The following is a 26584-nucleotide window of genomic DNA, read 5'->3' as shown; positions in this document are numbered from 1 at the left end:
CTCAATTTGGACATTGGTCATTCTATTAGTACTCTTTGGTTCATATGATTTTCCTGAGTCACACCAATAAAGAGGAGATTCGAAATCGTGATCCTCTATTTTCCTCTCACTCTCTATTACTTGGAGAATATGAGCTGGACTTCAGGTTACTCATCTGTGAAATGGGAGGATGACACCCATCCTAGTTAATTCACACCAGGCTTTGCCAATGTCATAGCACCGAAAGTATAGGAGTTCTTACTTTGGGCCACTGTCCTTGGAATATTCCTCCAGAGAAACCCAGGAACTATGGGGGCAGATCAAGCTCCGGCCTCACATGAGGTTAAAGAGACGAAGAGGACTTCTGTATATTCCATTATAATAATAATCCTGGACCCCATCCAGGTGGATCTTGCGAAAAATGTTTCTTTGAAATTTTCTTTCCCATTGCTGTAAATTACTAATTACCACTTCACACCTCATCACTCCCCCTCCCTCAAAGAATGTCAAAGCTGGAAGTGGTGTTAGTGATGATTTAGTACTACCCTTTCACTGAGCAAAGAATGAAACTGAAATCTAGAGAGGGGAAGTAACAGAGCTGGGATCCAAACCCAGGACTCCTGAGTCTCAGTTCCCAGCTCTTTATACTGTATCACCATGCATTCTGGGGTAGGGATTTCTGAGGCAAATGAAGCTGGTACTTACTCAGAGAATGTTAGACGTGGACCAGAACCGCAGAACCCAACCTATACCTGAACAAGAATCTTAGAGGGTCATTGGTTTCCCCTTGAGAATTCCCAGTTAGCTTGCTGCCTTCCAAGGCAAATCAATCGTCTTAGCAAAATGTTATCACTTTTAAGAAGTTTTTCTTTACTTTCAGGGGACTCTGTCTCTTGTTAGCCCTTTACAACCTGGCTCCATCCTATCGGCCAGATGTATTTTGCATGCATTCTACTGCCCAAACTTGCTACTTTTCACTTTTTGTGTGATATTCAATATCCAGTCTCTATGCCTTTGCATAGGCTGTCCCCTATGCCTGGAATGCCATCCTTCTCATTTACCCCTCTTAGAATACCTGGTCTCTTCAGGGTTCAACTCAAATGCCACCTCCTGAAGAAGGCTCCTTTACTGATTTTCCCCAGCTGTCTGTGACCCCCCCCGAAATAATAGTATATTTATTTTATATCTTCTTATAGCTTTACAGCTGTTGAGTAGTCATTTTCAGTCCAGGCCAACTCTTCCTGATCCAATTTGGGATTTTCTTAGCAAAGATACTGGAGGGCTTTGTCATTTCCTTCACCATCACCACCTAACTATAGGTCTGTAATTGTGCTAACTATAGGAATATTCAGGATGTGCAGGGAGGACTAGCACCTCTGGTGTGAAGGCTTGAGGATCCCTTTATCAGTTCAGTTCATCCTCCTTTGGTGTTCACCTGTCACCCAACTCTCATCTGTAATTCCAAGAAGTTATATGACGAGCATCAGCCAACCCTCAGCAGATGAGCTAACTCAGATTAAGGGTAATAGGACTCAAACTTGTCAGTGAGTTGGGGGGGGGTATCTAGCCAGTCACGTCACTTTGGACATTGTTCATTCTATTAGTATTCTTTAGTTCCCATGAACCATATCACACAGGACGCCATGTTGAGCCTGCCATCATTATCAACTGCAAGTTCACTTGAACCCAAACTTATTTAGTCATGTCTCTCCTGCCCTGTATTATGGGATTGAAAAAATTCAGCTATGTAATAGAAGGTGAGATGACTGGGAACTAGTTTCTCCAAGGTTTTGGTTTTCTAAGAATTGCAATCTGAAGCATTACTAGGAAAACATTTATGTTAGAGAGATGGGTCTTTGCACCAGGGAGTAGCGTTAGATGATTTGAAAGCTCTGTTCATTTTCCCAAAGGCCCTCCAAACCTCTCTTCTACTCCTTTGAATCCCATTAGTCCAACTGTAGGACCTTTCCCAAATGTCTGTACTAATTCAATGGTCTGTATCTATACATCCAGTCAGTCTCTCTCCTGAGCCCCAGTCCTGCATAATTAATAATTACTTTTTGGACATAGCAAATTAGATGTCCTCTAGACATCTTAAAATTTAACATATCTAAAATTATCTTTCCTTCCAATTTTTTCTATTACTTTTTTTGCTTTTTGCAAGGCAATGGCATTAAGTGACTTGTCCAAGGTCACACAGCTAGGTAATTATTAAGTTTCTGAAGTTGGATTTGAATTCAAGACCTCTTCACTCCAGGACCAGTGCTCTATCCACTGCATCACCTAGCTGCCCCCTTTTCTACTACTTTTGAGGGCACCACCATCTTCCTATTCACCAACATGAAAAACTTCAGTGTTTTTCTCAGTTCCTCATTCTCATTCATCTTACAGATTCAATCTCTCACCAGATCTTGTCATTTTTTCCCCGTCACAATTATCTCTTATATATGTCCCCTTCTTTCCACTAATAGATACTAACCACCCTTATCTAAGCACTCATTACTTCTTCCTGTCTGGACTATAGCAATAATTGGCCTTCCTGCCTCACATCTCTCCCCATTCAACACATCCTCCACACAGTTGTCAAATGAAGATCTGACCATGTCACTCTCCTTCCCCTTCCCCCACCTCCAGGAATTCCACTGGCTTTTTATTGCCTCCGGGATCAAATATGAAATCCTGCTTGGCATCTAAACCTGGACCCTTCTTACCTTTCCATTCTTCCTACACATTACTCGCCTTTGCAAATTTCACAATCCAGTTTATGTTTCTCACATACAAACTTCATTTCTTTGCTATGAATCTATGAGCTGGCAGTCCCCCTACCTCCTAGTTTCTTTGGCTTCCTTCAGGAATCAGCCCAAATCCTACCTTCTTCAGGAGACCTTTCCTAGTTGCCACCATTTCAGGTCCTTCACTCAGAGATTGCCTTCCAGTTACACTGCATTTTTCTTGTATGTACTGCTATTTGCATATTGTCTCTTTCTTTAGAATGAAAGTTCCTTGAAGGTGGGGACTGTATTTTTGCCTTTTTTTTTTTTTCATTTGGACCTCTTAGCATATTGTAAAGGCATAATAAATACTAGACTGATTGACTTGGACTGGTCAATCAACTGTATATCTGCCCAAGAAACATTTTCATCCATTTAGTTTTTCCCAGGTAGATTGTAAAAGTCATTCTCTTAAATAATCATGGATGTCATTGAGGAAAATCTTAATGTTTTTCAGCTTGTCGAAATCGGTGCAATACATTCTACAAACAAAAGCACTTCACCATCTATAGGGAATTATGATTCTACTGAGACCTTGCATAAGATATCCTCTGTGACTTTGGCAAGCATACATCTCTCTATTCTCTGATTACTTGACTCCGATAATTAGAGGATTATTTGAATGGTTCTTTCTGTGAGAAAATTCATAAAGGAATCCTGGATGATTTTAACATGTATCCAAAAGAATCCTTATGGAAAAGAGAGCCTAAGTGGCACAGTGGATAGAGCACTGGAGTCAGGAATACCTGAGTTCAAATCTGGACTCAGATACTTAATAACAAGGCTGTGTGGCCTTGGGCAAGCCACTTAACCCCATTTGCCTTGCCAAAAAAAAAAAACCAACCTAAAAAAAGAAAGAGAGCCTACAGGGTCACATTTTATATCCCACTGAGTCAAAGGATTTTTGGTGATTGACAATAAAAGGGTAGAAACTTTTATTCTCCGTACTATTGGTCAATTGTGCAACTGTAAAAATGTGATCTACTCCAAAGAATTATTTACAGAGGCCCACCTGTTCCCATCTTATATTTTCATTCAAAATAAATAAATAACAATATTTATATTCTCTATAATATCACTCAAGATAATTAATAAGAAATAAAGGATAAATTATTTTTGATTGAGGTAAGATCCCCTTCAATACACGTGCTCAAATTTGGAGACATCTCCCAAATGTTCACACGGGCTTTTTGTACTAATCTTGTGGTAGAGCCTTCTAAACTTTTTTTGGTTTGTTCAGTCACAGTGGACACACTGTACCTTGGCCCCAACATAGTGATATCCTTTTGGTCTTCTTCAAGCAGGAAGGACAATAAACAACTGGCCAGCTGATTCATTTTTTCCCTATCTCTCTCTCTTTTTTCTCTCTCCTTTTCTCTATCTCTCTCCTCTTTCTGTCTCTCTTCCCCTCATTCTCTCCCCTTATTGTCATCTTGCTGCTTCACCCTCCCTGCTATCTAACATTTTTTCTTTCTTATTTTATAATTTGTCGATATATTCTGGGTTTGACACAACAGATACTTCCAGATAAACACAACCCCCCCCCAAGTAGGTTGCCTAAAAACACCGACACATAATGTAACCATCTAATAGCGTGCTTGAGAATGATAGTACACGCCATTTTTTATGGTTTGCACAGAGATCATTCTCATAAAGATTTTATAAAGATGAGAAAGTTGGCATATATATGGGCAGATAGTTATTGATGCTCTCTCGATTGTCTAGTTTTGGATAATGATAGCATTTGATTTTTTTCTCCCATTCCTTTGGTAGCTTCATTTCCCTTCTTCCTGGGCTTCCTTCCCCCCCCCCCCCAAGACATCCTTCAATTCTTTCAAGATCACAGCTCCTTTGATATGGATTTCTTCAGTATGGGTTGGGTTTGTTCTTTCTGATTTTATCTTCTTATGGACTGTTTCTGCTATTCTGTAAAACCCAGTAGGGACTGAGAGGTCAGTGTCCAAATATGCTACCTCCTCTGCCCCCTAGGTTGAATCTAAACCGCTCCATTTGATTAGAGTGGTCCATCATCTTACCTGTTGAGGACTTTTTGGGTGCTGATTCTGTCGTCCAATCTGCTAACTCTCCTTCCTAATCTTTTGTTATTTGCATGTTTGATAAGCAGATCATCTATGCCTTTATCTAAGTAATTGATATAAATGCTGACTATAACAGGACCAAGGACTGGTCTGTAGACTAAAGACTTCCTTTCACATTGGCCTTAATTCATTTCCAGGTAGCATTTCTCCAACTAGTCTATAGTGATATAGAGAGAAAGTCAAAGCATTTATTGAACCTTTACTGTAAGCCAGGCAAAGCATTAAATCTACAATCAAGGTGGGGGGCAGGGGAAGGGAAGTCCCTTAGGGAACTTTAGTTCTAATGAGGGATGAAAACAGAAAAGCCAGCCAGGGGGTAATGTATAAAACCCTAGAACTGGAGTCAGAAAGACTGGGGCTCAAATCTGTCTTCAGACTAGTTGCATGACTTTAGACAAGTCACTTAATCTCTCTTTGCCTCAGTTTCCTCATCTGTAAAATGGAGATGATAATAATAATACCATCTACCTCCCATGGTCTTTGTGAAGCTCAAATGACATAATATTTGTAAAAGTGCTTAGCATGGTGTTTGGCCCATAGAAGGTGCATAATAAATAATTCAATTAACATTTGTTTCCTTCTCCTCCTAAAAGGGATCTGGGGGGGGGGGGGGGGGGGGGGGGGAGAGTAAACAGAAAAATCTGGGAGTCAGGAACATAACCAGAAGAGATGTGGATGTGCTAAACCTTTCCTGAAATGGTAGTTCCAGGCCCCAATCGGAGAAGGGATGGCATCCAATAGGGATTTAGTAAGAGCCAATTATATCTATGTAGTAATGAGAAGGAACATGATATAGTTTGATAGAGAGGGTCTGTCAGTCTTGGAATTAGGAAGAAGTTGAAGTTTCATCTCTGACCCAGATTAGCTGTATGACTCGGTCACCCTCATTTAATTTCTCCCTCGAAGGCTAAATTGTTGATCTGAATGGGTGGAGGGAATTTCCTTACTGGGTGTAAACAAAATCCGTCTCCCCCCAAATGGACAAAGCACTCAGAGTACAAAGACTAAAATTCAAAACATAAACTAAAAAATAAAGTTTAACAGTTCTACCCTCAGGGAGCCTACATTCCACTGAAGAGAGACAGCGTGAAAACAGAGAGGTAGAAGGGTGTGTGTGTTTGCGTGCGTGCGTGTGTGTGTGTGTGTGTGTGTGTGTGTGTGCACATGTGTAGAGTTTAGGACAGACCTCCCTCTCCTGGGTCTTTGTCCAATTCCATCAGTGGAAATTGGCTGGGTGAGGGAGCGGAGATGGAATCCCTGCTCTGCTGTGCTCTGTGGGTGACCTTGGATCTCTGGCCACCATGATTCCCATTTTACAGACAAGGAGACTAAGGATCAGAGTAAGTGACTTAGCCAGACTTACACAACTAGTAAGAGTGTGGGACCCTTAACCTCTCTAGATTCCTGTAGAATGGGGGGGGGGTCCCTGTTCCTGTCTGCCGGTTCTAGAACTGGGACATGATTCCTTGCTGAAATCCAGGAAGCTTCTCACTTTGGGAGAGTTAGGATGCACCCTTCTTCTCCAAACCTCTCTGGGGGTCCACATTGAGGACCCCTGGTTTGTGCAAATCCTTTATTTATACAGGCAGATATTGTTCACCGTTCCCACCCACCCCAGTCATGTTTTCCATCTGTGTAACCCTAGTATGAATGCTTATTCCTCAATTGAACATTCCTACTGGGATGATCTGGTCCATAGTAGGTGCTTAATAAATGCTTCATTTATTCATTCATTCAATGCTCGTTGACTGACTGACGGACTGACCCTGGACTATCCCTCCTCAGGAGCTCTTCTTCCCTGATTGGATGATGACTTTTGAACTCTAAAAGTCTTTGAGAAGCTAAGCTTTTAGTTCATTTCCTGACCATCTACTCAGTGAGGTTTGGCCCTTTGCCAACAGTGAATCCACTTACCCTTCCCCCCTCCCCTTTCAGGGAAATGGAGGAAGGAATAGTGATAATAATAACTGATATAATAACTATATATCCATTTAAGAGTTAGGAAGCTCTCCACGTAAATAACTCATCATACAAAATAGCCCCATGAGGTCAGGTACCATAATTCCCATTTCATAGATGAGGGGGCTAAAGCTCAGAGTAAGTGATCTATCCAGGGAGCCACAGCTAGTAGAATTTCCTGGGCAGGATTTGAACTCCTGTCTTCCTGAATTCAAATCTAGCAGTCTATCCACTACACCGGGAACAGGGACATCCAACCCATGGAATAAGGCCCATGAAATCACTTAGTCTGGTGCTGCCAAGGCAACCGCAGGCAGGACTCAAAATTCAGTAAGTCCAGGCACTTTTTAGGGTTAGTATTTTTAAGTTGATAATTTTGTGTGACACTGCAACAATGTTATAAACATCCAAATAACCCTTGTCAGAACAAAGGTTCCCCACCTCTGCACTACACCATGCTGTCTTGGGGGACGGGTGGAGGTGGGGGAAGTATTATCATCACCCTTTTAAAAGTTGGAGAAACTTCTAGGTTGTGTCTTATCCAAGGTCGCTCAGCTAATATTAGAATTTGCATCCATATCTGGGAACTCTTGTTGATATAGCATAGGGTCCAGGAGAGGGTTCAGCTTAGCATCCACTGCCTGCTTCTCATCGCACTATGTCCCTAGTAACTCTTAGCATTCTTTTTTTAACATTTTTTTTGCAAGGCAGTGGGGTTGTGACTTGCCCAAGGTTACACAGCTAAGCAAGTACTAAGTGTCTGAGGCTGGATTTGAACTCAGATCCTCCCGACTCCACGGCCGGTGCTCTAGCCACTGTGTCACTCAGCTGCCCCCTTCTCTTAGCACTCTTAATCAGTGTCAGGGTACCTCTCCTCCCCTCCCTGCAACAGAGACCTAGAGTTTGTTCTGTGGGTTGTGGCATCCAAGCATATCCCTCCCTTTATGCTTCTGCCCCCCCCCCCAAACCTTCAGACCCAGTATGTAAACACAGGTGATCAGGTCCCCAAAACCAGGTTATGTAGCTCTTACAGGTGAGCCTCAATTTTCAGCATGGGCCTTTATGTCTCCAAACCCTCAAAATCTACAAATCAGGCTTGATTTATTGTTTAGCTGATCATCTCAGATTACAAGTGTAATGAAGAAAATGTGAATAAGGAAATTTTAACGTAATATGAAGATGTTTTTTCTAGAGAGCAGATAGTTAAACATTTCCGGCACATCCTTGCCTCCACTCCTAAGTAAGGACTACTTGGAAGTACTAGAAAGCACTTCCTCCTTACCTCTCCCTCTTTAGGTTTCTTCTTTTCCTTTAAGATCCATCTCAAGCACAGTCTTGTTCGTGAAATCCTTCCCAATCCCTCCCTCCCTCCTAAACTGCTTTCCATATAATTACTTTGTGTGTGTGTGTGTGTGAGTATTAATATAGGCTGTAGATATTTGCCCTTAGTCTTCTTGTTTCCCCAAATAGAATTGAGTCCATTGTGCATTTGGATTGTTTCATTCTTTGCTCTTTTCATACTTGCATCCCTAGCTCATAGTAGGTGCTTGCTTTATAGATGCTTGTGGCTGGATTGACTGATGGACAGATCTTCTGGTTTCTGACTTCTTAGAAAGCCTGGTCTTCCCACTCCCATTGTCTCCTTTCTTAGCATTTAATGGAGTCTTCATCTCACATCAATATAATCCACCTTGGTCCTGTTCCTTGCCCACATTTGCTGCACCTATTTTTTTTTTTCTCATTTGAGCCTGAAAACAACTCTGGGAATTAGTGACTGTTATTATTCCCATTTTCAAATAAGAAAACTGAGACTGAGAGAGATAAATAGCCAAGTGAGTATCTAAGGGGAGGATTCAAATTCAGATCTTACTGTCTCCAGGTCTACCATTCTCTCCACTGTCCACCTGCCAGTGACTTATGGGACTAGGAAAGAAAACTACTCAGTGGAAAAAGTCAGGATAGATCTCTGGCTGCCATTCTAAGAGCCTCTAATCCCTGCTTCTATAACCCCAAACCCCCACCCACCAAGAGTAATTATTGTGCTAAAAGTGCCCTGGACTGGTGCCTGTGCTCTCACTAATTCTATGCTCCTCCTCTTCTGAGCCTCAGTTTCCCCCACTGTAAAATAAACTAAATGATTTCTTAAGGTCTCTGGCTTTCCTAATCATTTAGGATTAGAGGCCCCTGTAGCGAAGAAAAAAATTATACTTGGTCTGAAGGCAGGTTGTCTATAGGTTCAAATTCTATACAAATTAATCCTTATTAAGGACCTTCTATATGCTACTCTTCTAGGTAGTGAGGCTAGGAAGCCAGAAGTTCCACTGAGAGGAACACTTATAAACCATGTGGCTCTGGAAAATGATTTCCCTTCCTTGACCTCAGTTTCCTTATTTGTAAGATGATATGGTAATGGTGGTGGTGGCCTTGATGGGGGTGGTTCTTGGTTATCCTATGATCCATACAGTATGTGAGAGTTTTTGGCCAGGATACTGAAATGATTTGCCATTTCCTTCTCCAGTGGACCAAGATTAAGTGTCTTTCTCAAGGCCACACAGCTAGTGTGTATCTGAGAGTGGATTTGAACTCAGGTCTTAACATGCACTGAACCATTTAGCTAGCTCCTAGGCAAACAGAGGTTAGTTAATAAGTGACATCTCCAAGGACACACAGGTGTGTGATCTCAGAATTGAATTCATCTTCCTGACTCCAGGCCCAACAATCTATCCATGGGCCATCTAGCTGCCTCTGTAAAATGAGGGGATTGGGCTAAATGACCCAGGAGACCCTTTCCAACTCTAAAGGTATGGTCATGGGAATGCTTCCCCATTTGGGAGCTTCTTCTTCTGCCCCTTCCTTTCTTGACTCCTTCCTTTCTATGCTTACAAGCGTCTGCTGGGCTTCTTCCAGGACCAGGATCCTGACAGAAGGAGAGGAGAGAGTCATTCTCAGCCCTTCCCTCCCCCCTCTCCTCCCACCCAGATCATGTATCTGAGGCCTCATGCCCTTTTAGAGATTATTTAAGCCAGCATAGTCCATCTGCAACCTGACCACAGGCTTCTATTAACCTTCCTTCCAATGTACCCTGTAACTGCAGCCCCAGGAGGTGGAGGGAGGGAGGACCAATCCTCCCTATCCATAAGGGCCTATTTGGGCAGTGCCAGGGGGCAGCCTAGAGGCTCTCTGCCACCTCTGCCAATGTGTCTTTCATGCTGAGGAGCCCACTAGAATTGATTTCTCCTTTTAGGCTTCCTTGAAAAGAACAGCAACATGTGGGGACAGCCTGCCATTGGCTGAGGCTTCGACCCAGGAGGACAGTGAGGGGGGGATAAAGCAATAGACCGCAGCACGTGCCAGAGGGCAGGGTCTTTGCAGCAGAAGCATGAAAACACCAAACTGGTGGCTTGTCTCCAGCCCAGTCCTTTTGGCCCTCCCTCTGCCCTTCCTCCCTCTGCATCTTAGGTTTGGAGCATCCCAGGCTAGGTCCTGTTCACCTACCCCCTCCCGTCAGGTTCCCAGTTAGTTGACCTTTAGAGAGGGTCCCAACTTGCTGCTTCTCTTGGCTCTGCTACTGATGCAGCCTTGTCTTCCCCTAGGAATTTATTGGGGGTGTATTTTATTGCTAACAAGCTGGGAACATTATAATTTCAATGAAATTGGGGGGGGGATCAACAAAATAGTCCTCACACGAATGGCTTTCTTTGCTTATGTCTCTTCCAGGACCTAAGATCTGGTGCTATCTATTTTTTAATAATTGAGGGTAATAAATATGTATTTCTTTCTCCCTATCCCCCCCCAACCTCCACAGCTTGTCAGCTCCCTGCATCTCTCCTCTGATCAGGCCTCATCTTTGCTGAGCAAAAAAAAAAAAAAATCCTTTAAGCAAAAAAAGGATTAAAGCTATGAAAGTAGGTCTGACTGAGTATCCCCCTCCCCAGCAAATGAGGCTCTCCCCCACCTAATGATGCTCCTCCAGGTCTAGAGAGGGGTCTCTTGGGACAGTCAGGGACCTGGGGGAAATGCAGCAGCTGGGAGAGGCTGAGACCAGGAGGGATTGGAGGGAAGGAGGGGGAAGGGAAGAGAAGAGAGGAATGCTTCTCCTGGGGCCCTTCTCTACCAGCCCCATTTAGTGCTGGGATGCTGCGAAGCTGTTCAAGGCTGCTTTGGGTTGGGCAGGCTCCCTCAGACTTAAGGCTCAGCTCAGCCCCTTCCTTCCCTGACCAATTAGCTGTTGAAGGAGGCTTCCCTAAAGAATGTAACTGTAGATTCCCAGGATCCCCTAAACCTTCATAAGACTTCAACTAATGTAGTGGCAGGATAATGGACCTGGGGTAGGGTGGTCTGAAGTTGCAGCTCTGCTTCTTTTTAGCAGCAATGTGACCCCTGAGACAGTTCCCTTTGCCTCAGTTTTCTCTTCTGTAATATGGAAGGAATCCTGGTACTACTGATCTCAGGGAAGCAACGTCCAAATGTGCTTCTCTTCCCTTCCCCCGTCAGTGGCCAAAGGGCTCCTAGTAAGGACAGTCTCTTAGAAACACAATTTCACAGCCCATCTTCAATTTATAGACCTAAGAAGATGTCTGACGCTGAGGGGGTGAAGACAATTGTCCTCAGTCTCAGAGCCAGTGAATGTCAGGGGGAGGATTTGAAGGCAAGTTTTCTTGACTTCATCAAGAAAGGGGGTTGGACTAGCCATCTCGAAGGGTCCTTCCAGATCCGGGTGTATGGTTCTGTGGGGTCAGGTCCAAACAATATAAGCGGGCCTCAACCGTCCAGCCCCTCCCCTGTTTAACAGATGAGAACCCTGGGGCTTTTAGTTGGCACATGGGTCACCCCACTGAGCACGGCAGGATATAACAGAGGAGGCCAGGACAAGTTAGGGATTTGCCAGGTCCCAGATGAGAACCCCGGAGTCCTGCCTCCCAGCCCCAGGCCATGGACTGCTTCAGTCAGAGCTAGATGGACTCCCCTAAGCCCAGGACTAGAAGCTCCCCTTCCTTCCCTTCTCGGTTGACTCTAAATGTACCCCCAGGATTACCTTTGGGGAAAGGGGGCCCCCGGGGTGTTTCCAGGCCCGGGTGCTGAAGGAGCAGCTCTCCCCAAGGCTGCCCAGCCCCTTCGGAGGCCACTGGCCTGACTGTAGGCTGAGGAGAAGCAGGGGGTCTCCTGCCCCCCGCCAGGCCCCCCCTTGGCTCCAGCCTCTCTCTGCCCCCCCACCCTGAGATCCAGCCAGGCCCCGAGGCCGCCAGCGCAGGACAGGTGGGCCCAGGGCCCAGGGGGCAGAGGCAGGGCCGCCTCCCCAGCCCCCTGCCCAGAGGCAGCGCAGGGCCCGAGGCAGGAGCAGAGCAGCGGGGAAGGCCGGAGGGCAGGAGAAGCGAGCCGGAGGGAGGGAGGAGGCTATTTATAGCCGGCTCCCGCTTTGGTTGCTTTTCCAGCAAAGCCTCTCTTTAAATAGGAGCAGGGCGGCTGCTCCTTCCCTGCGATCCTCGCTTCCCCCAGTCTGCAGAGCGGCCTCTGCGGCGGCCCTGTGCCCGCGCTGGGCAGGGCTGGGCACCTCTGGGGGAGCTGCCGAGGCTCGGGCTGGGAGCGATGAGTCCAGGGAGGCAGGGAGGCCGGCGGGGAGGCTGGGGCCGGACACGGGAGGGCCCTGGGGAGGCCTCTCCCCCCTCCGTGCCCAGCCCAGCCCGGTGGGCTCCCACCCGCCTGGTCCTCCTCTCCCAGCCCCAGGTGGAAACTTGTGTCAGCTTCTGCTCCACAGCTCCCTGATCAATACGAGAGACCTACGGGGGGGGGGGGGGGGAGGAGGCAAAACAAAACACGGTAAATATTTAATCGGGTCCGGGGAGCCAAGGAGCCTGCCCCACCCCCAGCCCTGCCTTCCTCTGCCTGGTCGTCTGGCTCCCGAGCCAACCCAGAGAGCCCCTAAGGAGGATGGGGGCCGCAGGCAACTGCAAGAGTGATAGGAGCCCTTCTCTGAGGAGGTCTGGGCTGGCCAGGCCGGGCCACCCTTAGGAGCTGGGGGAGCTTTCCATGTCCCTCTGCCTCGCCCCGACAGAATGCAGACCGGCTACTACCTTCTTCCTCATCTCCTCATCCTCCTCCACCCCGGGGCCCCTCCCAAGCTTCCCTGACTCCAGTCTCCCTCTGATGCTCCTCATTTCCTGCCAATGGAAGGTTACTGAGCAAAAGACCCTGAGGAGTCTCTGGAGGACTATAGAGAAAGCTTTTGGAGCAGAAGGGTCCCACCCCTCGCCACCCCCTTTCCCCCTCCCCTAGCAAGTGGCCTGGCCTGAATGGGCAGGAGGAACTGTATTGAGTCCATTGCTCTATCTTTGGATGGGAAGTCTAGAGTCTTTGGTGGCAGCCCGTAAAGCAAGCCCAGGCCCTGTCCAAATTGCCCCCCATCTCGTCTCTGTTTTGCCAGAGTCTAGCATATTTAAGAAAGAGACACAGATAGGGAGAAACATCAACAAAGGAGAGAGAGAGAGAGAGAGAGAGAGAGAGAGAGAGAGAGAGAGAGAACACACCTCTAGTGAGGGCCCTGCCCAGCCCCCTGCTCTCTCCTCTCTCTCTTCTCTGCACCCCTCCTCTCTTCTCAGAGAGAACACGTGAGCTGTGGTCCCAGGAGAGGAGGGGGGCGGGGTGAGTGGGAAGAGAGGGAGGGAAACAAGCAGAAAAAGATCTCTTCACTGTGACTGTGCAGTTGTAGCCAACTGGGCCTCCAGTGACCATTTCCTCCAAAGCGCAGCACATACCCAGCCTGCAGCTACCAAGCTACCTTGGGGAGCTGGCCGGGCCCCATGAGATCCTCCCCACGCTTAGCCACTCTGGCCAAGAAGGGACAAGGCTGGGGGAGTTGGAACCCAGGGCTCTGGGATTAGACAAATATGGTCCGTGGAAATGTAGTTGTTTACGGGAGAGCTGGGAGTCCCTGGGAACTGGAGGGCAAAGGCCCTGGGGCTTCTGGGACTATTTCTCTGCAGAGCAGAGAGGCTTTCAAGGGATACTCGCAGTGTTTTGGAAGGCACTGGCCTACATCAGTTGGGTGTTAGCCATGAATCTTTTCTTCGCTTCCAGAGCTGAAAGGCTGGGGCCTAGGATCGGTGGCAGAAAAGGCCAAGCTGGTCTAGGAGCCTGCAACTCAGCCAGGGGCCTCATTTAAGAGAGAGTACCCAGCCCCAGGTTCCAGGCTTTGAGAGGCAATGTAGCCGGTGGAAGGTGTACTGACTTGGGAGCCAGAGGATCTGGGTTCAAATCTATGCAACGTTACTTGTTACCTAGGTGCTCTTCAACCTTCTTATCTGTAAGGTTGAACTAAACTATCTCTCAGGACTTTCTAGCTCAAAGATCCTGTGATGACCATGGGTGGTTTGGGAGCCCACAGTCCACCCCTGGGCTCTGTGACTGGCAGGATGCTCCCAGCAGAAACAAACAGAGAGGCAGGTCTCTAGGTGTTCTGGCAAAGAAGGCCCCCAGGAAGTCTGCAATGGGCCAGGAGCCCACAACCCGGCCCTGGCCCCATGGCTTGAAGCCCAGGAAGTTTTGCAGGAGCATTAGAAAATGTTGACATGTTTTTTGAAACAATTTCAGATCTGATATCTCCGCCAGATTGAGTTTGTAACCAGCTTTATTGTTTAAGCCTGCTGGGATTTCATCAAAGGCGTCTGCTGTTTACCCAGAACCATTTCATTGGAGAAAACAGCAAACAGACCTGCATTTCTATCTGATTTCACTTTTTCCTTTTTCTCATGAATTTAAGTGCTTGTGAAAAGCGAGGCTGATAAGGCAAAGCAGTCTAGGCTCCAGTCCTGAGAAGGAAAAAGGAGGAAGAGGAAGACCATGTTTCAAGATGGGCTTGGCCACTGGCAGCTGCTTTGGGGTTTATGATCAGGAGAGAAGTTGGGGCTTATAAGTAGCCAGGAGGGTTCAGCCCATTCAGTGAGTCATCCAGAGAAAGGAACTGAACCCACAGGGAGTCGGGGATCAGGATATGGGAGCTGCCTGGCCCCTGATCCAGACCAGGATTTTTAAGCTATCTCCTGGTGTCTGATGTCTTTTTTTTTTTTTAAACCAATTTCCAGACCATTTCAGACTCTGGCAACAATAAAAAGGTAAACCGACTCCTGCAAGAACACAGCAGCGACCTGGCCTTCAAGACAGGTTCAGTGAAAATGGACCCAAGCTTTCCTGTAGAAAGGTAGTCTGAGGAAATAGAGCAAAATGAAGGCAAATACCAGCATGGGGGATCCCAGCGCTCCCCTCTCCCCCCTCCTCCCCTCCTTCTCTTCCTCCATTTCCTTGCTCCCTCCTCTTCCTCGTTTTCCTTCTCGTCTTTCCTCCTCTTCTTCCTTCTCCCTTTTCTCCTCCTCCTCCTCTCTCTTTTCCTCTCCTTTTTCCTCTCCCTTCTGCTCTTTTATTAGCCTCCTCACCTTTCTCCTTTTCCAGTCCCAGCACTCAGGGGCCTGGCTATACGCCAGTCAGCCTGGGCTAAGATTAGGGCACCGGCACTCCAGCTGAGGCCTCACAAAATTCTTCCCTGAGTTTTGTCCAGCTTGAATGCCACACATTTAATGGGGTACGGGTTCCTTTAAGCAGGATAGCTGATCCAGCAAATGTTTTCACTGAATGGGAATGTTGCCTCTCAGTGGGAAATGTTCTGAAATTTGGATTCATGTGTCTTTTTTCAGCTTCTTGAGGAATGGTTGGCTAGCATGCTGTGGTTTGCTCAATGGGCAAGAAAGTTTTGGCCAATGGTGCAGTTGGTCCCCTGCTAATAATGATGGCAATTGTTTTATCTTTAACCAATTGTGACGTCTAGTTGCAGACTCATCAGGACTAGGCTCCCTCACGTCAAGTTGTAAGTGCTATCCTACCTCTGAGGCAGTTTGACCTTGACCCAGTAACCTAACCTTCCTTTGCCTCAGTTTCCTCCTCTGTAAAATGAGAGTATTGGGGTCCCTTCAGGCTCTAAATCTATAATTCTGTGATTATGGGAACTAGCAGAAATTTAGTTTGAATGAATTTGGTTAGTAGTAATATATAGCCTTTTATAAGTTATACAGTGGTGAAAATAAAACAGTTCCTGCCTCCACAAAACTTATATTCCAAGAAAAAGAAAGTTTGTCTCCAGCATAGATACCCAGGTCACTCTGTAGAGACACCCCCTACTGGACTTACTGACCTCCAAAACTGTGCCCCAAAACTCTTTCCTTGCCCATTGGATATTTGGGACATCTGATGGCATCTGCCAACATCCAGGTCCTTCCCTTCCTGCTCACAGGCCTTCTCCCCAGTATGTCTCAAGAGGCAGCATGTCACAATGAGGGGGAACTCAGAAAAGGAGCCTGAGTAAGAAAGCACCCCCAACACTTGTTAGCTTGGTAACTCTGGACTAGGGTTATGTAATTTCTTCATGAACTCACTTCTTCATCTGTAATAGAGGAGATTAGACTAGAGGACCTCCAAAGTCCATTTTAGTTCTGATCCCAGTTGCATGGGTTGTAGAACTGATGTCCCTGGCAACCTTGAAGTCTGAATCTAGGCATTCTGGACCTGTGGGAAATGGACACAACAAGAGAGATATTGGTCCTTAAAAAAAGCATTTTTTCTGTTCTACCAAGGGATGGAGAGATGCTCTTAGAATAGGGGGTCACTTTCAGATCACTGGTAGTTTTTCCCATGACTGTCCTAGGAACCCAGCTAAGATAGTGCCATTTGAGACAAGGTTTAATTCAATTGAGCAAACATGTATTAGACATCTACTGTATGGAAGGTCATGTAGTACAGTGGAAAGAGCCTTGACTTTGAAGTCAATGCATAGGGACAAAGATGAGAGATGAGCAAGATCATTCCAGCCATGGGCAATGGCCAACCTACCCAAACACATAGTGGTAAAACATAGCAAGTCAACAGTATTACAGTTTGGCTAGAATTTAGATTCTGTAAAGGAGAATAATGCAAGATTTAGGGACAGATTTTGAAGACTTTTAAATGACAAGCTGAGGATTTTATCTTTTCTTTGAAAAACAATAGATACGGGGGGCAGCTTGGTGGTGCAGTGGATAAAGCACCGGGCCTGGAGTCAGGGGTACCTGGGCTCAAATCTGGTCTCAGACACTTAAAAGTGACCTAGCTGTGTGGCCTTGGGCAAGCCACTTAACCCCCATTTGCCTTGCAAAAACCTAAAAAAAAAAAAACAAAAACCAATAGATATGAGGGAAGGTTTTTGGTCAGGGAAATAACATGGTCAGATATGCCTTAAGAAGGTTAATTTTGGTAGATATTTGGAAGATGGATTAGAGAGAGGAGAGAATGAAAAAAGAGAGGCCAAAAGAAGAAAGAAAATGGATGGACGGATGGATGGATATATTGATGGATATATCTGTTCAGATAGATAACTACATAGATGTGCGAGTGGATGAACGAGAGAGTTGGATATCAAATTCTAAAGTCCTGATAAAGGATTGCTTATGGTGGGGTGAGAGAACAGGAAGAGTCCCTGAAGACAGAGAATCTAGGGACACTAACCTCCCAGGAATAGACTGTTATGCCTTGGTTTTTACCTCCAGACTAGAAGGATCACTAGAGATGGGAATGGACTAACATCTGTCCCAGGACTTTTCCCATCTCTTTTTAATAACTATTTAAATAACTTAATTTGTTTCAGACAATAAAATTGTTCATTGTTTGAATAACAATATCCTGCTTCCCCATTTTTTTCTTCCCATTTAACAAGAACAAAGTTAAGCAAAACCCTCCCATATACCAATTGTGAGTGCCAGCTGTATATAACTGACAAAGCATATGTGATACTTGGCACCCTGGTGCCACACCTCTCAACAAAAGGAAGTGAAGAAACAAAACAAAACAAAAAACCCCAAAAAGAAGTGTATCTTTTCTCAGACATCTGAAATCAAGATTGAGCTTTGATCTTAATGCTCCACTTGTTTTTGGTTATCTGAATTTATATCATTGGAGGTTTTGTTTCTTGATTCTACTTTCTTTGCTCTGCATCAATTTATTTATTTATTTTTAGGCTTTTGCAAGGCAAATGGGGTTAAGTGGCTTGCCCAAGGCCACACAGCCAGGTCATTATTAAATGTCTGAGGTCGGATTTGAACTCAGGTCCTCCTGACTCCAGGGCTGGTGCTTTATCCACTGCACCACCTAGCTGCCCCGCTCTGCATCAATTTAAATATCTTCCTGTGCTTCCTGGAATTCCTCATGGTTTATGGCCCTTTTCTTACTGTCACCTCCCAACTGTCTCCCTTAGAGCACACATTTTGTGTTTCTTCTCATTTCCCCCCATGGTTTCCTCTTCTCATGGTATCCTATCTTTAGTTATGGCTATAGTTAAGCAAATATTATGAGACATGGTACAAATCCTAGCTTATCTACAGATAGAGAGTTTGGGAATGGGATAGATGAGGAATGACTTCTAAGTAACAAAACTGAAATTTTATTTTGAACAAACAGAGTAGAAGGTATCCATCCAAATGAATGTTCTCCTGTCCCAAGTTTTCCCGTTGGGCTTCTCTAATTGCTTAGACCAAGGATGTTTCTCTGCTTGAAACCCAAATCCATGATATGTGCTTCCTCACTGGTGGTAGCAACTTTTTGTCCTAATTTAACCCCTAACATCTCTCTGTTTTATGAAGGTGAAAATGACCTCCAGAAACAAAAGCATTATGAGACCAGCCTGGCAAATAAGGCAAAAAAGATGAGTCCATCTCTACTGTCACTTTCAAATCCCAGTTTGGGGTAGGGGGGTGTCCTAGGTTAGTCGTCCCAAGCAGGGATTCTTAGATCTTAGAGCTAGGTGGGCCCTAAGAGATCAGTGAGTCCAGACATTCTTAATCTTTGGGTGATTAAACTTAAAAAATTTTTTAAATCATATTTCAATATGGCTAGTTTCCTTTGTGACTCTTTTATTGTATGCTTTAACAACATTGTTCTGAGAAGGATCCAGAGGTTTCCTCACACTGAGAGTCTAAGGAAGTCTACATCGTCAAAAAGGTTAATGTCTGATCTTTCTCTTACAATTCCCTCTTATCCTCAATTATAATAACTAACATTTCACACTTTAAGGTCAGCAAAACACTTTACAAATATATTATCTCATTTTGTTCTTACAATATTCTTTGGAAGTATGTGCTATCGTTTCCATTTTACAGATGAGGAAACTGAGATGCAGGGAAATTCATAGGGGCCTCAAATGTCATCACATCAATGCTCCTTATTTTATAGATGAAGAAATAAACTCGGAGAGGATTTGTGGGATCAAAGAAGCAGAGGTGAACCCCTTCATTTTACAGATGAGGAGACTACTTTCCCAAGGTCACATAGTATAAGATCAGGATTCAAACCCAGGTCTTCTGATTCCTAGGGGCAGCTTGTTGATGCAGTGAATAGAGAGTTAGGTCTGAAGTCAGGAAGACTCATCTTCCCTAAGTTCAAATCTAACCTCAGAAACTTATTAGCTGTATGACCCTGGGCAAGTCACTTAACCTAGTGTACTTCAGTTTCTTCATCTCTAAAAATGAACTGAAGAAGAAAATGGCAAACCACTCCAATATTTTTGTCAAGAAAACCCCAAATTGGGTCACGAAGAGTCATACATAGCTGAAATGACTGAATAACAAGAAGCAGCTCTGCCTCCATGTTTTGGTCTGTCTGTTTTTTAGCCCTGATAGGTGATATCTGTCACAACTCTGCTCATCATATTCCATTCAGAGCCCTTCTTTGCCTGTCAGTTGTCTGTTCCTTTCCTTCCTCTACTGCTTTTCTTCCTTTTCCAACATGGGCTTCTCTCCCTCTCAAATCTCCCATCCTTTCTGGACTGCTCTCATTCTGCCTCGGGTTTAAGACACAATTCCATTTTCTGACCATTACTTTAACATTGACATCTTTATTCTCTACTTTAAAAAAAAAATCAGCAAGCATTTATTAAACATCAACTATGCTCAAGGTTTTGCGCTAGGCCCTGGGGATATAGGGTTGAAAAATGGTGCAGGGTCTTCCTCTCAAGGAGTTAACAAGATAATAGAGGGCAATAGCATGGCTACACCTAAGCATGATACAAGACAGAATGTGATAAGGCACAGACAAAGTGCCCTTCAAACGATTTCCTGCTGTCATATATTTCTTTTGAGGTATAATATTTGACAGTAATAACAGCTAATGTTTACATAGAACCTCCAGGTTTACAGAGTGCTTTACAAATATGTTATCTCATTTGATTTAGCAACCCTAAGAGGTAGGTGCTATTATTAATCCCATTTAGCTGCAGAGGAAACTAAGGCAGACAGAAGTTAAAGGACTTGCCTAGGGTCACACAAATGGTACATGTCTGAAGCTAGATTTGAACTCAAGTCTTCCTGACTCCAGTGCCTTCCTGTGCTGTGCTACCTAATTGCCTATGATACCTAGGTATTATGGGAAGAAGACTGGACCTGGTGCCAAGAGAATTCTGGGTTCAAATCCTGCCTCTCCCACTCAATTAGCTGTGGGACCCTGATGAGCTGCTCCTCATTTTGCCCTTATCTCTAAAATGGAGATAGTAATACCGACAGAACTTCTCTCCTAGGCTTATGTTGTTCTTCACATGAGATAATATATGTAAAGAATTCTTTAAGACAGGGGGTCTTGATCTGGGTCTCAGGATGTCTGTGTACATAAAAAAATTCCATCTTTCTTTCCCTCACTCTAACTGGAATAACAGCATTTCCTTCAATTATTTAAAACCATTTCCCTGAGGAAGGGTTCACAGGCTTCACCAAACTGTTGCCTGAGACTCAAAAAAGGGTAAGAATTCCAGTTTGAAAATCTTAAAAATTGTTAGATGGCTACCAGATCTTATTGTCTTCTTTCCTCCAGACTAACCATCCCCAGTTCTTTAGTAGATCCTCAGATGAGAGAGTTTCAAGACCTTTAACCATCCTGAATGTGTCCTAGCTTGTCAATTTTCCTTCTGAAATCTGTGGCTGCGAAAATTGATCCCAGCACTTTAGATGTGGTATAGTCAACACAGAATGCAACCGGATCCTCCCTCTCTCCCAACCTCCCTTTTTCTGGATGTTCATCTTAGGAGGAGACGATACCTACTGGGGAGTGGTGTCCAAGGAAGGGAGTTTTGGTCTACAGGGGCTCATGAATGGTGACCTGCGAGTGACATGGTTTTTTCCCAAAAGCATTGGTAGTGTTACTCTGTTTCCTATGTCCAGAGCATGAGAGGGAAAGATAATGGAAGAATGCAAGATGATTAGATGGACAGATGACCTAGGTCTGCGTGGCCTGGCAAGACAGAATGAACTAAGTGATCTTTCATTCACTCACCAATCAATATAACTCACCCCCAAGGCAGGCATTCCAAAACTAAATGGATGATTTGCCCTACATGAACTGAGGATCATGGTTGGGGAGGTCTGCTGTCCTTGGTGCTGCTCCAGATGTAGAGAAGCAGGATGGCCGTGGAACACAAGGCAAGATGGTCTGACTGGAAGGGATGACAAGGGGACCTTGGAGGTCATCTTATTTCACAGGGCAAGAAAATTAGGCAAGGTTGAGTATTGAAGTGACTAGCTGATGGTCCCAAAGGAGCTTTGGTGGCCACAGTCCTTCCTCCTCATTTTATAAACAGGAACAAAGTCTCCCCTTAAAAGTAAAAAGAAGCGGCTGAATTGAAATTTGAACCTGAGTCCTCTAACTCCATATCCAGGACTTCCCCCTCTCCAAGGCTGCCTGGAAATTTTATATGAATTTCTGGGTCAAGGATTTAGAGGGTTTAGCAGACTGCTTAATAAGAGTTAACAATGTGATGTGACAGTAAGGCTACCGCTTACCATTTTAGGCTTTCTTAGGAGAGGAATGGTGCTCAGGACGGAGAAGATGGCAGACCCAGGATGATGGCATCATTTCTGGGCAGTGTGTGTTAATAGAGGCAGTGAAAAGCTCTGAAATGTCCACAGGAGGAAGCTAGGGGGGTGATGGGGCTTAAAACTGCCCTCCTTGAGAAATAGTGAAAGAACCCAGAGGGTGTTTATCCTGGAGAAGAGAAGACTTGGGAAAGGGAGAGAGGGGTGTGGAAACTGTTTAAATTTTTCAAGAGCTGTCATTGGAAGAGAGATTAGACCTGCTCTACTTAGCCCCTGCGGGTAAAACCAAGTCTAATTGGTACAAGCTACAAAGAGTTAGAATTCTGGCTTTATGTCAGGAAAAAAAAATTCCTAACAATTAGAGCTCTCCATGCTAGAGGAAATAGTGAGATCTCCCTCTCTGGAGGTCAGCAAACAGGCTAGAAGGCTGTTCCATTGGATGGCCTCTATCCTCCCTTTGAACTCTGAGATCTCTGTTTCTCTCCTGGGGATCTACATCCTCCTTCCTAATAGGATCATATAATTATTCATCCAAAGTTAGAAGGGACCTTTGAAGCCATCTACAATCCAATCCCCCCATTTTGCAGTTGGAGAAGCTGAGGCCCAGAGAGATTTGACCAAGTTCAAACAGACAATACATACTGATGTAGGATCATCATTTTAGAGCTGGAAGAGACCTATCACTGTTCTCTTTGAAAATGAAGGATAGGGGTGGCTAGGTGGTGCAGTGGATAAAGCACCAGCCCTGGAGTCAGGAGTACATATCCAGCCTCAGACACTTAATAATTACCTAGCTGTGTGGCCTTGGGCAAGCCACTTAACCCCATTGTCTTGCAAAAACCTAAAAAAAAAAAGAAAGAAAGAAAGAAAGAAAGAAAGAAAGAAAGAGAAAATGGAGGATGAACAACAAAGAAACCAAAAAAACCAATCCAACTCCCCCCATTTTACAGCTGGAGAAACTGAGACCACAGGGGTTTGATCAAAGTCAAACTGACAGTAAGTAATGATGCAGAATCATTGGTCCAGAGCTGGAAGGGCCAACTATAGTCCAAATTTCTTATTTTACGGGGAAACCAAGACCTAGAAGGGTTAGGGAAGACAGATAGTGGCACAGTCAGGATTCCAATTCAAATCCTTGGATTCTAAACCCAGGGTTCTTTACATTACTTCCTTCCTGTGCCTTACAGATTGATTTTTTGGGAACCTAAATGAAGGCCTTTGGTTTGTTTTTTTTTAAGCCAACATTTTTACATAATACATAAATAACTCCAATCTAAGAAGGAGAGAAGGGATGCCTCAACACAGAGAAGAGACAGGAATCATCAAAACAAGTTGGTTGGAGGATGGTTCTGTTTGGCCAAGGTACAAATGTTCTGTCCCCACATAAGCCAATTTCTTAATTACAACATTTTATAGAAACTTGAGAGCCAATAGACTTGAATTTGAATCTTGAGTCTGCTGATCATGAACTGTTTGACCCTTTGCAAATTCCAACACCTCTGTGACTCTCAGCAGTTCATCTATAAAACAGGGACAACACAGGGGGAGAATCTTTGCTTGACACACAATCAAAAATCATTTTCAAATGCGATATGGAGAGAACTAGAGATAAAAGGTCAAACAGGCCCTGCCTTCAAGGAGTTTAGATGCCATTCTCTTAATAGAATGGAATGAAAAAGCCTTTACTAACCCCTTTGTAAACTAAATGATTGGGATACAGATAGAAAAGATAGACTACCCTGCTCTCAGAAAGCTCACTTTCTGTTTGGGGGAGATAACATCTAGAAGGTTTGGCAGCAGGGCTGTTGGAAAGGCCCAGTGTTCCTTAGGATGTTGCAGCAGGGCAAGCCTATGGAGTCTTTAGGTTACACTGAAAGAACCTGAAGATGGATCTGGGTGAGTCTCATTGGCAGTGGGGAGGGCCATGAGGGGATGGAGGCCCACCCATGATTTGCTGGTTGGGCTTTGTGTCATAAAAAACATGTGAGTCATACAAAATATTAGCCTTCCAAAAGTTCTTTTGAAATGGGAATGACTGTTATCATTGCACTTGGGCACAATGTGATACTTTGCAAGTCACTCTTGATTTGGAGACCTAGGAGCTGGGCTTAAACTCTGGCCAGTCATGTGGAAGCCAAGCTTGTGCCACAAGGGAGGGGGAACTCATACATGTCATTTGCTATAGGGGCAAAGAGTATGTGTGTGTGTGTGTGTGTGTGTGTGTGTGTGTGTGTGTGTGTGTATGACAGACAGAGAAGTACAGAGAGAGAGAGAGACAGAGAGAGAGACAGAGAGAGAGAGACAGAGACAGATGTGTACAAAGACAGAAAGAGAAGGGAGAGACAGAGAGAACCAATATCATCTATACTCCTTAAGGTCCATTGTAATAGATGAGGAGGTCCTCAGATCAACATGGTCTAATGAAGATTCAGCAGACTCTGTTTTCCACTTAGTTGCTGTAGGGTCTCTGTATACTAGTTTCCTCTTTCCCAAAATGAGAATGGCATTCCTTGTCATCCCTGGATACTATCCTCTCTCACTCCCAACCTCCCTCCCAGGGCGATTATGTGGCTCCAAGGAGACAATGCCCATGGAGTGCTCGGTAACCAGGAAGCCTTGTTTCAATGTGAGCCTCTCATCTGACAATTGTATGAGTTTGCTGACTATGAGTCACCAACCTCCTCTTTGTGGATGAGGGAGGGCTCATTCCAACTCTATTGCAGAGAGATATGCAGAGAATTGGTAAGAGCAGGTGTCTCTTTCTCAAGTCCTAACTTGGGCTAGAGAGAGAGAGAGAGAGAGAGAGAGAGAGAGAGAGAGAGAGAGAGAGAGAGAGAGAGAGAGAGAGAGAGAGAGAGATGGACCTCAGTATTCTCATCTGTAAAATAATTTCTAAGTATGTCTTGAGTTCTAGATTCATGATTCAGTTTTATCTCTCTGCTTCCCTGGACCTCCGTTTCCTCATCTGTAAAAGGAGAGTATTAGTCTGGATGATCTCTGAAGCCCTCTCCAGATCTACAATCCTGATTCTAAGATTATTTTGGGAGCTGGTGAAGATTAGATTGGAGAGGAAGGGGAAGAGAGAATCATTACAGTGATGGGAGGGGCTAAGGGCTTGAAATAAGACAAGACAGTATATAGATTCAGGAGAATATACACAATTCAGATAATCAGAAATACAGAAAATACTGCCCTGGGGCAAACCTGTAGCTTTTCCTTCACTTTCTGATCTACTCCAACTAGTTACAATCTGTCATCTTTTCCCCCTAAGTCCATTGACTCCTGGGTTTCCACAAGGGAGTTCACTCCTTATTTCCCCAGTATAAGCACTCTCTGGTCCTTTCCCTGCCTCTCCCTTTCCTTTCTCCCCTATCTCCAATTGGGGGTCTAGTCAGGTCCTCTGAGGTCTCTTCATTTATCTCTTCCTTCCCAGCCAATCAAGGAGTTTCCTGGTTAACAATGGGCTTCTGGGGCACTGTACACATATTTCTATGAGTGGCTGGGTTAGATGCAGGCTCTGCTTTCCTTTGTCCAAGGCATAATAGAACTGAGAGCTTCCCTATCAATGCTATTGACTGGCTGAGATCTTTAGAGGTCTTTAAGATATCCAGAGTCTTTTCTTTATCTGAGCTTCACCACAACACAATGATTTTGGTACTGCAGGCATTTCATTATGCAAAGGAGGACTTGGTAACACAAAGTGAGCTTGTCCATGATCCCAATGCATGTTGAGTGTAGGGATTTGAACCCAGGACCCTGCTGCCTCCAGATCCAACATCTTTCCATTATATTTCATTGCTTTTCCTACCACTCAGAAAGACAATAATTCAACCCAATGGCTACTTCTCCCCCAAGGGTCATGAGAAGTCACTTTTTTCCCTTATCCTCTTTTGCTGATAAATAGAATCAAATTGAACTGAATTCAGCAAACTTTTATTATGAGGAGATAGGAAGCCTTGAACTCAGAAAAGACCTGGGTTTAGTCCTCATTTCTGACACAAACTGACTGTTCCTCACCAGGAATTCCCTCTGTGGATATAATTACAAGTCCAGTCAAAGCAAGAACCAAACAAGCAAGTGTTCATTAATAAACATCCATACAAGTTGAGGCTCCTGGGCTGAATGTTCAAGAAAATTCAGGATTCCGGCAGCTGAAGAAGAGAAGGTAGAGAAATTCTAGACTTGGGGACTACCTGTGTCTAACATGGAATGACTTGTACCCTTTGACTATTTCTGATCATAAGGCAAATTGGATCACAACCATCCTGTTCACATCCTAGGCTCCTAACTCTGCAGTACTTAAGACAGTTTCCTTTGGTTGTATGACCCAACTGGACTCTGGTTGGGGGACCCTAAAAGGGCTTAGAATGACCCAGATTTTCTGTATTCCTTCTCTTGATTCCCCAAGGCCTGTCTACCAGGGAGCATTGAGGTGTTCCATAGAACCCCTTCCTAGAAACTCAGGACACTGGACCAAGTTTCCAGGGGCCTGGACTATAGCTGGTATTCCAAGGGAGGGCATCCCTTTTCCTCTGGGGAATGGTTATCAGACACCTTCTCTTCTGACATGATGACTTCAGCTATGTTTAAATCAGAAATATAGATGAGACTATCTTGTGAATTTCTATACTCATGGAAAGTGTACATTCGCAAACCTGGACACACACACACACACACACACACACACGCATACACAGCAGTCCAAGACTTGAGAGTGGAGTTTTCATCTCTCTTGACACTGATATACTTTACCTTTTTTCCTTCTGGTGTATCGGCAAGGCTGGTGGCTCCCAGCTGGTGGAGGAATCCCATAAAAATCATCCAAGTAGGCATCTTGATGCGGAGAACAATCAGAGATATCATCTCCCAGTCCCCACGTCAAGGCCATCTTGAAACATTTTTCCAA

At 44.7% G+C, this 26584-nt stretch overlaps 1 protein-coding gene across 4 annotated transcripts in view; it reads left to right on the top strand.

Moving 5' to 3' along the window:
* LOC141488818 (reticulon-4 receptor-like 1) overlaps positions 1-26584 on the top strand; it is a 132259-nt gene that overhangs the window by 14611 nt on the left and 91064 nt on the right. The window contains exon 2 of one of the 4 annotated variants that reach the window (XR_012468795.1): positions 25699-25843. The exons of 2 other annotated variants lie outside the window; for them this stretch is intronic. The gene's annotated coding sequence lies outside the window, so the exon portion shown is untranslated. Of the gene's footprint in view, positions 1-25698; positions 26579-26584 lie in introns of those variants that run through there. One more of the 4 variants, XR_012468794.1, reaches the window with a different exon arrangement.

The sequence above is a fragment of the Macrotis lagotis genome, chromosome 5 (assembly GCF_037893015.1).
Source record: "Macrotis lagotis isolate mMagLag1 chromosome 5, bilby.v1.9.chrom.fasta, whole genome shotgun sequence".
In the NCBI taxonomy this organism is placed as follows: domain Eukaryota; kingdom Metazoa; phylum Chordata; class Mammalia; order Peramelemorphia; family Peramelidae; genus Macrotis; species Macrotis lagotis.
This window is presented reverse-complemented; position numbering and strand designations above follow the sequence as displayed.